General features: G+C 37.5%; 1 pseudogene; it reads left to right on the forward strand.

Annotated features, from left to right (window-relative positions):
• Positions 1-4098: 4098 nt before the first annotated feature.
• On the forward strand, positions 4099-4748 carry LOC147462167 (L-gulonolactone oxidase 3-like; annotated as a pseudogene).
• The last annotated feature ends 7660 nt before the right edge of the window (positions 4749-12408 follow it).

Raw genomic sequence — 12408 nt, forward strand, 5'->3', positions numbered from 1 at the left:
TACCCTTTTATCTATTTTGGTTGGATTGTTCAAGATTTTCTAATCTTTCTTCCTTTTTGACAATTGAGATCCGTTTTTGAGTGCATGTAATTTGTCACAAATTCCCTCGCAAAAACAGGCGGTTATGTCTAAAAATAATGGAGGGATTGATCTCCAAAGCCTACATAACCAACTCAAATTCTCGTATTGATAGGCAATCACTCTTCTTATGAAAAGCTACAAATTTTTTTAGCTTTAGAGAAATTTAATCTCACGACCTGGGTATTTTGGGAATTTTCAAAAATTTGAAGGGCAGTTTGGGAATTTATGACAAAATATTAAGGGTATTTTGGGAATTTTTGAAATTTGAGGGGTATGTTGAGAATTTCCATAAATTAGAGGGGTCGACTGGTGCTCTCTATTGTAGCACTGGCGGCTGATTTCTCTCTCTCTCTCTCTCTCTCTCTCTCTCTCTCTCTCTCTCTCTCTCTCTCTCTCCCCGCCAGTCGAACGTTGTCTCTTGTGTTCCCGTTTTGCTCAGTCCACACTAGCTGGATCATCCTCTTGCTGCCACGTGGCCGAGGGAGGGCTCGGAATCTGTTCCCCCATTATTACTAGTATAGATTCCTAATGGCTTCAAAAAAATTAAAAGGTATTCCTTATAAGCTTACGCACAACAAATCATCATGAGCGCTTGCTATTACATAATGGTGTGATCATTGGATGGGAGCATAGAGGTGGTGGGATCGAAACTAGGAATCGCACCTGAGAAGTTTTTCTTTTCCTCTCAATAGGAAACAAACGGCCATGATCTTGAGCCGTGAATCCCCCTGAAAAAGAAATTTCATTTTGTGTTGAGAGCGCCCCCCCCCCCCCCCCCAACACACACACACACACACACAAATAAGCTTCAGCTGACAGCACACGATGGGAGTCATGGGATCAATGGCCCTCATAAAATGCCGGCTCCATCGTTGTGCATAAATTTAAAAAACTAATTCAAGATATCAAGATTATATTTTTGGATTTATAACCTCACAACCCCACATCAAAAACAAAACGACGCATGCGGCTATAATGGTTAGGGTGTTGGGATCTCACCCTAGTGGCGAGGGCTCAAATCTCACGTGCAAGGGGGTGGTGCATCCCAAGATTAGCATTTGCATCGTGAGATTAGTTTTACCGCATACTAATCTCGAGATTACTTTTTATCATAGGACGATGCAGATCTTGCCCCTAGATTCAACCTCTATCATCGATCCCATGCCTCCCACCTCATGTCAGATTAAGATGAGGATGCCTCCCCCTCCTTACCGAGAGACAAATCAGTAATCTGTAAAAAAAAATGGATTTGGCATGCAACATTACAAGCAACATGATAGTGTGCCTATGTGGAAGAGGCAATGATAGGTTGCTTCTTACTGCTACAAGACATTACCCTTGCACCAAGCTACTCTAATAGGGTACCCTCCCTATTGGCTCACCCTTTATTTTATTCATTCATCGAGAGATTCCTCTGAATTCAACGTTGGAGCTCATCCTTGGAGGGACAATTACCCTCTAGCCTTCTAAAAGGAAAATGAAGGAATCGAGCGCAATAAGGCTGGAAATTCAATGCTCATCAGGTATTCTCATAGCCAACCCACCATCCATATGGACCTGGCATCTTCACTTAACCATGTATTAAAACAAAAGTCTCACAGTAATTGGCTCCATCGTCCGAGCCCTCGCGTGACTTTCTCATGCATCGCCTGACTCCCCATGCCGCTTACTCATCTGCCTCGCACCGACCTAGCTCTGCTCCTGCTGCCCTCATCACCTCCCAAGCCATCTCGTTAGGCCTCGACATCACGCTTCTTTTCGCTAGTGGTATTTGTTGATGATTCCCACAAATTTTGTTTTTGAAATGGGTCCAACATACTTGATTCCCATGATAAAAGTCTCTTATCCCCACACACGTGTAGAGTGCGCAATATATGAACTAACCAAATCAAGTGCATTGTCATTATCATTGCCAACTTTCATTAGTTTGTTAAGTATCTTAATGAAATTTTATTAATTATGTCAATTACATTATAAATGAGACTTTAATTTACCCAATCCAAATTTCAAACATTGATACAAATATCTTCTTGCTCTTGGTCTCAAAACCCTCGGGGGATCACTCTATTAAGAAAAGCATGCCATGTGCGAGTTGATAGAAACCCCCTATTTATGACTAGTATAAGGTAACTGTGACCCCCCTTCTTACACTTATAAGGTCTGTTGTGACTAAAGTAAGTATACCCCTTATCTTACATATAAGGTTTTGTTCAGTTCTTCGAAAACACTTTATGGTTAAATATGTTGTGTAGTAAAGTGTTCTTTGTGTTTTTAAGCATTAGTCTATATCAATATGCCTTCATGGATTCTCCTTATTCCTAAGTTTCAAATAACCTAAACACGAAAAATATTACAAAAAGTACTCATTATATAATCCTCGCTGTAGTGTGAGTGCATATGAACTGAGGTAATTTATATGTAAAGGATCAAAGTTTTGTAATATCAATGGCTAACTTTCAAGTGATATTAGATGAGAATTAGAAAACTTGTGTTAGAATATGTTGTTGTAAAGTTTGATGGTCTTGTCTTTGTATTGCTATAAGAGGATCATTTCAAAAGAAATAGAGCTAAGCAGAGTGCTATTGAATACTCATTTTTAGATGCATCACAAAAGAACACCATTGTTGCCACCTCCAATGCTTCAATTAGTAGTAGGCCTGCCCTGTAGTTGTTGCTTCTTCAAGAAAAAATATGAGAAGTTCCTAAACAAAGAAAAGAAAAAGTTGAAATGTTATTACTGCAGGTAAAATGATAATCTCATCAAGAAGTTTTCTAAAATTTAGGCTAAAGAGACTCGAAAGAAAGAGGCAAATGCAACCATTGCTAATGCTTGATCTAATACAAATTTGGAAATATTATGCATGATGCAGAATGGACTTTTACGGTGCACATTGTCAACATGAATCATTTGTTCTTGATGCATGATTTTGAAAAATCTATGGTTCATGTGTGGTACTTTGATAGTGGTGCAGCTAAGCACATTACCTCTTATTGTGGTTTATTTACTTCTCTTTAAAACAACGTAATGAAGTACTTTCATATGTGCCAATAAAACATCTCTCATCAAGTTTAAAAATCGACATATGAGAAAATTTGTGACAGCTTTACTGTGTTTAAATATTTTTCCCATAAACTTTGTAGGTTTTCTCATCTTCAAAACTAGAATTAAAAGGTGAATTTTAAAATTTCGTATGTGGAAATACATTATACCTACGGTTTTTTCAAGCAGTCAGATATCCACTCATCAGATACACCATGCTTTGTGCTTAGACACTTCGTAAACGTGCATATGAAAATTTTAGATGCAATCTACTTCTACAATATGTACTACATTTAATGGAGCTTAACATTTTGGAGGAAAGAGAGGACCGGGCCACACGTCATCTCTTGGAGCGCTGGACAAACTACACCTGGGTCTTCACTTTTGATGTTGCAACTCCCAATCGAAGTCCATCACGTAAATACACCTCGATGGAATCAACACTCAACGTTCTTAGTTGAATCTTGCAGGCTAAGTTACAACAGCTACTCACGTGTGTGCGCATGTTTTTGTGTGTGTGTGTGTGTGTGTGCTTGAGAGAGAGAGAGAGAGAGAGAGAGAGAGAGAGAGAGAGAGAGAGAGAGAGAGAGAGAGAGAGAGAGAGAGAGAAAATGCGACCCAATTATAGCCTGTGTATGCATCAACTTCTAGAGGGTAGAGGGATTGCACAGACATGCGGCCCTCTATGTCGTCATCGTTGTAGTTGTCACATCTTATCTCATTAAAGACATCGCATGGCAGTCGTGCTATGTAAATGTGCATTGAAATTTACGCTCCTTTAAATTTGTGTTGCCATACTTAAGCCATTTTCATTTCAAGCCTTTCCAACAATGTGTAGGTAGTGGTTGGGGGTGCATGTGTGCATGTATGTGTGTGTGTGTGTGTGTGTGTGTGTGTGTGTGTGTGTGAGAGAGAGAGAGAGAGAGAGAGAGTTCACTTTAGGTAATGTGGTGAAGGAGCAGGGTAGAGCTTCAAACATGGAGTGTTGTCTACTTCTCAACATAGTTTGTGCTATCATCTTTACAACCATTATACTCATTTTGTAATGCAATGTAGCCTAGGCTCGCCCTCCTCTTGACTCTATGCTTTGCGGCTTCCTCTCTTGTAAAGCCTACAATGCCTATGGCAAGTGGCCCAATAGCTTACCTTGAATATGATGTCAAATTGTTTATCATACCTCAAAAATAGAGATTGTTGAGGAGATGGCAAGGACGAAGCAAATAATCAAGGTCATCTCGAAGCCTACTGCTAGTTCTCCCAAACACACATGCCTCGGTAGTAGCCAAGGGCTTCTTATCTCGGCACTAGGGACTACATCCATTAGATGATTTCCCACAAGAAGCGAATGACTGTGTCACTTGACAACAGAGTGGGCACTCGATAGTCCCTTGATGGTGTTGCCTCATATGAGCTTGCACTTTGTACTACGCCATTATGGGAGGGTGTGAGCATTGCTGGCTTAATTAGCACGGGACTCATGGAAGCGGAAGAGGTGGAGTGGTCCATGATTATGGCATTGGCATGAGTGGTTGTGCCTGTGATATAATCAAACTATGCCAAGATTCTTGATCTTATAGGGGAAGATGAAGAGCTTAATGTTGCTAAAGTGCCATTGGGAGTTTTGTGAATATTGCCACGATACAACCATTAACCATTCAGAGCGCAAATAATATTTTGGTATGTCCTTTGGGTGACATTCCATATTAATAGCTTTTAGCTTTTGAAATGCTTTATACTACATATAGATCTTGCTCACAAAAAACATAACATTTAGCCCTTTTTCCCATGTCGTGAAATCATGAAAATTTTAAATGTTGTGTGTAGTACTATTTCAATTCTTGGTTTCTTTATGTCCTTTCCAAGTTGGTTTCATTGTGCTTACTAGGTCATATTGCTATTGTAACCAATGTTCAGACGATCCATCACCTATCTTGATACATTGACAAATCTTGATCTCAAGAGATCTGATGTGTGTGTGTGTTGTGTGTGTGTGTGTGTGTGTGTGTGTGAGAGAGAGAGAGAGAGAGAGAGAGAGAGAGAGAGAGAGAGAGAGAGAATTGTTATCTTCTTGGAGTGATTACAAGGACTACAATCCACCCTCTCCACTCGTGACATACGCATAGTCACACACATACAAACATGGGGAGAGGGGGGTGTGACCAAATGGGCACGCTTTGAGTCTTAGCCGTAGCAACATGCGGGTCACACACTAGTTATAAAAAAATGACTTATTCTCATGACCATCAAGAGGGGTGATGGCCTTTTGATGGAAACCACAAGGTATAAAGACCTATATATTTGTTTTCATAGAAAGAAGAAGAAAGAGGTGAACTTGGATTTCAAAAGGAACATTCTTTGGAACTTTGAGGATGTCACTACCTTTTTGTGTCCCACTTTATTTGTTCAAGACCAATGTTCTAACAAAAAACTTTACTTGTTACCAAACTCTTGAAGTTTGAACTAAATAGGACTTGGATAACAAAAGATAGACTATTGATGCCTATAATAGGTATCCAAGGATAAAAAAAAATCAGTCGTCTTATCTATATGGATGCATGTGAAGTTCTATCCTTTCTTGAAGTTGTGTAGGTTAGTTGCAATCCAACCTTAAAGATGAAGAGCTAGTTCATTTGTAGACTCACTTCATGTCCTGATATATAGGATAATCAAAATGTATATTCATTCCAATTAAATTGTACAAGAATGCTTTGAACACAAAAATTGTTTTTGTGCAAATGCTTTCTTCATGTTTAGAGCTAGCTATCTTTTGAACATAGTGTTCTTTTGTATCTTAGTCTAGTTAAAACAGCAACAACACACACACACACACACACACACATGTCACTTTCATGTGCGACTTACTGTTTTGAGAATGTATACTTGTTGATATTTAACAATACATGGATGGTAGGTGTAAGTTAAAAAGGTTTTAAGTAGGACAATGGATAACAACTGATAGGTTTGTTGATGTATGTAATATGCTAATGAACCTGTTGTCTTGTTTCTATGAATACAGATGAGGACTCTTATCTTTACTTATGATCTTTTAGCTTTGTTGATGTCCATCACTGTCAAACTAGCCTCTTTCACTTCCAAATAAGTTGTTCTTGACTATCTTATATACAAAACACTACAATGATATCTCATTCTCACCATGATGCACAATAATGAATTAAAGACTGAGTTGTTTTTGTGCTAATCATTGTCCTTTGTCTAGAGCTAGCCGTCTTTTGAATTGTTATGTTGTTTTGTGTATAAGTATAAGTCTAAATATAGCAACACACACATCCTAAACACAAGGTTATCCTAGAAAGTTGGGAACCTAGGACACTGGGTTTAAAGATTTTTCTCTAAAGGGTATGATGAACCCATTGTCTATAATTCCTTGTTAGGTTGAAATGTGTTAGGTGGTCTTTCCTTGTCTATAGATCGGATTCCTGCTCACAGCTATTATAGTCTTTGACTCTGCTTATTTTAGGTTGTAGGTTAACCCAAAATTACTTACCCTTGTGTAATTATTTTGATTCTTATGATTTTGCGAACATTTTACCTATAAGCGAACTCTTGGATGGACTGTTCATTCGAGGACTATCCATAGAAAGTGGTTAAAGCATGGAAAACTTACACGCCTAACTATGAACGACATCCATACTATTCTATACTAACTAACAAAGCCTTAAAACTTCGATTGGAGTATAATCCTCTTTGTTAACATTGTCACTTATAGCTCCAATGAGACTCTTGGAGCTTTTGATATGATATAGCTCTTTGGCTTCAGGCTTGACTATTCTATTCTCATCAACTTGATGAGGCAGTAGGCCCATACTCAATGGGCCTACTATCGATGGTGCCTTGGTTAGGATGGACCCACACACACACACACACACACAAACACACACATACATGTATACTTATACAACAGTTTAATTTTTTTTTTCCTCTTTCCTTGCAAAGGTTACTATTTACCTTTGTCTGATTTCCTAAAAATATACTATGGTTTATTTGGGGGGACATACCTCTCCCTTCTATCCTCACATGGATACCCACCCCTATGCCTAGTATGCATAAAACGTTGCTTTCATTACTACCCTAACATTTCACACCCTCGCTCACTCACTCTGTCCCACTTTACTATACTACTATACATTGCAGCCTACTGCATACACCTACATGCATTCTCTCTCCCTCTCAACCCCGAGTACACAAGCAGGACAAGTCATGAGGTGGCTTGGGAACCTGTAGCCACTAAAGACTCAGATCTCATGGGGCATCTTCTCATGTTGAACAAATCAAATGGTGTATAAAAGGTGAGGGTGCTTTGAGACCCTCACTTAGTCTGTGGGTATTTTTTCTCTACGTCTGTATTTCAAAGTGAGGTGTGAGGGCTTTGATACTATGCTACTATGGAGATTGTTGAACTACCATGGTCCTACTACTCTAATGAGTTTGGGTTAGTTTTTGCTATTCGTGGGGTTAACTGGCTTTTAACTGGTTTTTTTTTTTTGGGATATTATGCTAGGAATACATACTGTGCATGAATTGATTGATTGTAGGAAGGTTTTTTAGATACTATGCTGCAACTGCGTACTATGCATGAACTAGGATTGGTTATTTTCTGCCATCTGAGTAGTTACCAACTGGCTTTAAACAGGGTTTTTTTGGATATTATACGATGACTGCATGCTATGCATGAACTACGTGTTTGTAGGATGGCTGGTAAAAAATATGGCTTGCAATAATCATTTTTTCACATAAAATTGGTATGTTCATTGAGGGGATCAATGGCCTTGTAATACATAAATTGATCATGCTGGGTACTTACGTTTTTCTGCCTTTTTTATGATAGGAAGTTGGGTTTTTTCATTAATGTGGGTTATGAACCCAAAAACAATTGGTAAACTTGTGTATTGCCTTATGGTTAAGGCTTCTTGATATCCTTGCATAATCATAATCCTGGGGCTAGGTAATGCCGTGGTTGAACGGTAAAATAAAGGAGATCTATTGGTATTGGATATTGCCGTGAGAATGACCTGTCTTAATAATACGCAGCTTATAATTTTGGTTTTTTCCTTTGACACTAGTAATGGTAAAGTTGGCCCTGAAGGACTAATATTATGTGAAATAAGTTGTGGGGAATATGATTTGATAAAAAAATTGGTAAACTTGTGTATTGTTTTATGGTTAAGGCTTCTTGATATCCTTGCATAATCATAATCTTGGGGCTAGGTAATGCCGTGATTGAACGGTAAAATAAAGGAGATCTATTGGAATTGGATATTGCCATGAGAATGGTCTCTCTTGATAATACGTAGCTTATAATTTTGGTTTTTTTTTCTTTGACACTAGTAATAGTAAAGTTGGCCCCAAAGGACGAATATTATGTGAAATAAGCTGTGGGATTGATACCAGGTTCATGTCCGGTTATTCTGCCGCTTAGAAAATGACATTTTTTAAGGTCGTTCACTAATGTGAAAATTAGTTTAAGCTAGGATAGATTTAGCAGATTTCTCTCTCTATCACAACACATACATAAGGAGGTAGGTTGGATTAGATATGCCCATGTGGGCCTGTAAGTTTTGGTTTTTACTTAAGCCAAAATTGACGCTTTTAAAAAGAATTTTTTTGGTACATATCTCAAGTTGTTAATTAGGTTACTTTATGTGTTATGGTACTTAGGATTTTGGACTTGACAATATGGCAAAACAATATTTGAAAAACTAACCTATGGGTTAAAATAGGACACTTGGATCAAAAGGGGTAATGGCCTTTTGATCAAACTGATATATATGTTAAATATCTATTTAAGGTCTTATAAAACATTGGGCTATATAGAAACCATACATACAATTACTGTCAATAAATGAGATAATAAACTTTTTTCACATTAAAAACTAAAGAACTGAAAGACATGAACACTTTGGACAATGATTTTAAGTTAAAAAGGGTTGTAAGTTAGACATGGATAACAACTAATAAAGTCCATTGACACTTGTAATACACATCCAAGGCTAACGAATATGTTGTCTTATTTGGAGGAATGCACGTCAGGACTCTTGGAATTTTTTTTGGCTGAAAGCTATTGTCTAATTAGAAAGTACACTTGCTCTTACCACTTGGGAAGTAATTCTTTATTGGATCAAAATCATTGTATATAGGAATGTGGCTTCATTATCATATGCCATGTACAAAGATAACTTTAAGACTGAGTTGTTTTTGTACTAATTTTTACCTTTTCTCTAAAGCTAGTTGTCTTTTGAATTCTTATTATATAAGTTAAAATAGCTACACACACGTCCTATATATAATTTTTTTTCATTGCTTTTTTGAAAAACCCAGGACGCTGGCTTTAAAAACTTTCTTGAATCTTGGTTTTATGTTTGGACCCAGTGCCTTTAATTCTTTGATTAGTTGGCTAGTGTTAGGTGGTCCTACATAGGCTAAGATTTTGGTTTCCTACTTACGGCTTTCATGGTCTTTGACCTTGCCGGTTTAAGGATTGCATGCCCAAACTACTGGACTAATCTTATATATACTTTCTTTCAAGATCACAAACATTTTAAGTTGACGGCTTGCATGAGGGTAAACCACGACCTGGAGAAGCATACAAGGATTTTAGAAAAAAATAGATTTTACCTAAAAGACTTGCCTCCTAAAAATGCCCTAGCTGTTAAAACTAGACCTTTTTTGGCTAGACAGGCCAAACTTTGTGCTACATATTACCACAAATAATCCATGATTGACTAACTAATTTTGTCTATTGCAGACCCTTGCTCTCTCGCAAGGCCTGGAACTATCTTCTGAGCCACTCTCTCTGGCTACCTCTCTTGTCCTCATATGTATTGGTAGTTTGGATGCTTCTCAATTAATATATGACTTGGCTCTATCTTCTGACAAAAATCTGTCTATCTTACACATGCCGTCCTTTAATGAATGGGTCAATATTTTGGTTACCTTGGATAAGGACTCCAAAGATGGAGTGAATATGATTTCCCAGGACATAGCCCAATTGCTTATATTTTCTCTACAATATCAACAAGAACTTGCCTTATTTTCTTCTTCTGGAGCAGAATTATCTAACGTTTTGAAAAAATTGTGTGGGCTCAACCCATCTTTTATGAGTGCCCCTGCTACCCCATCTATTCCTCAAATCGGTGGTATATTTTGCAGAGATAGTGCAGCTCTTGAAGCTGTTAAGGAATTCCAAAAGAATGTTTGCTCCCTAAGTGACTCTAACCTTTTAGAGATGGTACCCAAGGTATCCATGGTTTTTCCTTTCCTTCCTGTTAGACAGATTGAAATTGAATCCTTTGGTGTGACCATCAGCTTTGGGTTCTACCTAGCAAAGCTTTTCTCACACCCATTCTTAATAAAACTTGGGTTTATCTAAACAACCTCCCGAATGCCACTATTGAGAATTGTAGACTCATACAATTCTGAAAGGAGACCAGTTCTTAAACAAAGGAGAACTTATTAAAGCTCCCTTCAAGCTCAACCTGATAGACCACTCCAAGTGATCCTCTAATACAGGTCTATACATACAGACAAAATGGAACATGGAATTTGCTAAAAGTAATCCTGATTTCTATACGAAATCAATCACGGAATGTTTTTCAACCTTATGTTAAATGTGCTTGGTAAATTTCTTGACCCTAAAGCTTCATGCGAATCCAACATTATGTGGTTTGACCATGCTATCTGGTTCATCCTCAATCATTTGGACTAGCTCTTTCCTGAAACACCTGCAGACTTTCATTTGTCTCTCATTTGCTCTTGGTTAGGTGGCTAGTCCAAACAATTAGTTATTGCTCAAATTTCTTTCAAATTCTTTCATGGGCTTATGCTAGATACCCTCAAAGAATTGAACGCTGATGAACCTGGGACTTATTTAACTACCTATGCAAATTACAAGGGTGTTAAGTTTATCACCAGTATTCTCAAGCCTTGTATTGATGATGATGATTCCCCCCCATTGAAAAGACCCAACTCTCTTGCCACCCCTAATTCTTACACTTCATTCCTAACACCTAGCTCCTCCTCAAATTTTACTAGAGGAAAATCTCGTAGCTTCACTAGGGGAAGAGGTAGGAACACCCCTATGAGGCACCTTCTTGACTTATGATCACTTATGATTGTGCTGGTTTCTATTGGCCCTTGTGGAAGATTGTCTCTCACAAAAAAGAAATCTGGCAAAAAGTATATTTACCAACATTGTCTTTTTCAAAATGTACTTCTGGATTGGATACACCCTAAAACACTTTTTTGTGAATGTTTTGACTTATTGTTTGGAAACCATGAGATACCTGATAATGTTCTTATTGGTTGAAAATAACAACAACCTATTAAGAATGTGGTCTACAGTAATGATTCCTTACTACACACCACTATGCTAGATTGTGATTGTGATAAATTTGTCCCATACTTCAAAGATTTTGATACCTATGGCTTACATGTATGTACTTGTAATCTTGATATCATTGAAAATACCACAATCTGGAAAATCCTTGCTAAGGAACTTAATCACATACCCACTTTTCCTAAAAACCCATATCTTTCTTTAACAACTTTGCTTAGCTGTTTAACTGACCTTGTTAGTACTCTTCAACTGGAGAAGATAGTCCTACTGGACATAGTTAAATTGATTGAAAAATGCTTCTTTCAAAAGATCTCACATATACCATTTCATTGGTTGTCTACTAATAGCTCTTGGATCACACCCCAACTAGCTGACGACTTTCAAAAACTTTCACATAACTGGTTTATTGTTGGACTTGATAAAAGCTCCAATTGTCCCACTCTTATATGCAAAAAGTTGGTTTGGAATGCAGCCCATCGCTCTAGGTTTTCTAGCAAGGAATTCCACCACTTAATACTTTCCTCTATGAAGTCACTAATATTTCAAAACATCAAGAAAGTATAGGGTATTCTATTCAAAATACCAAACTTCCTGTACTTTCTCCCACTTATAAGTTAAACAAGCATAAATTTAGATGGATATTTGATACCTCGAATAGTATTTTTTCTAACATTCCCAAAGATATTACCCTTTGCCTTGATCTTATCCTTTCAAAATTTGAAAATGTTTGTGCCTCTAAATAGAAAATCTGCTCTAACTTTCTTCAAATTCACTATAACCCATTCTGGATGGTAAAAAATGCCACTAAGGTTACTCTAAACCTCCCCAAACAAATTTTTCATCTTTTCACATCTAATATTACTCAATGCTATGAGAATATACCTTTGGAAGGTGAATTAGGACTTAAATATGTTTTATGCTAAATGATTAAGCT

The sequence above is a fragment of the Adiantum capillus-veneris genome, chromosome 3 (genome assembly GCF_014529385.1).
Source record: "Adiantum capillus-veneris isolate H3 chromosome 3, ASM1452938v2, whole genome shotgun sequence".
NCBI lineage: Eukaryota > Viridiplantae > Streptophyta > Polypodiopsida > Polypodiales > Pteridaceae > Adiantum > Adiantum capillus-veneris.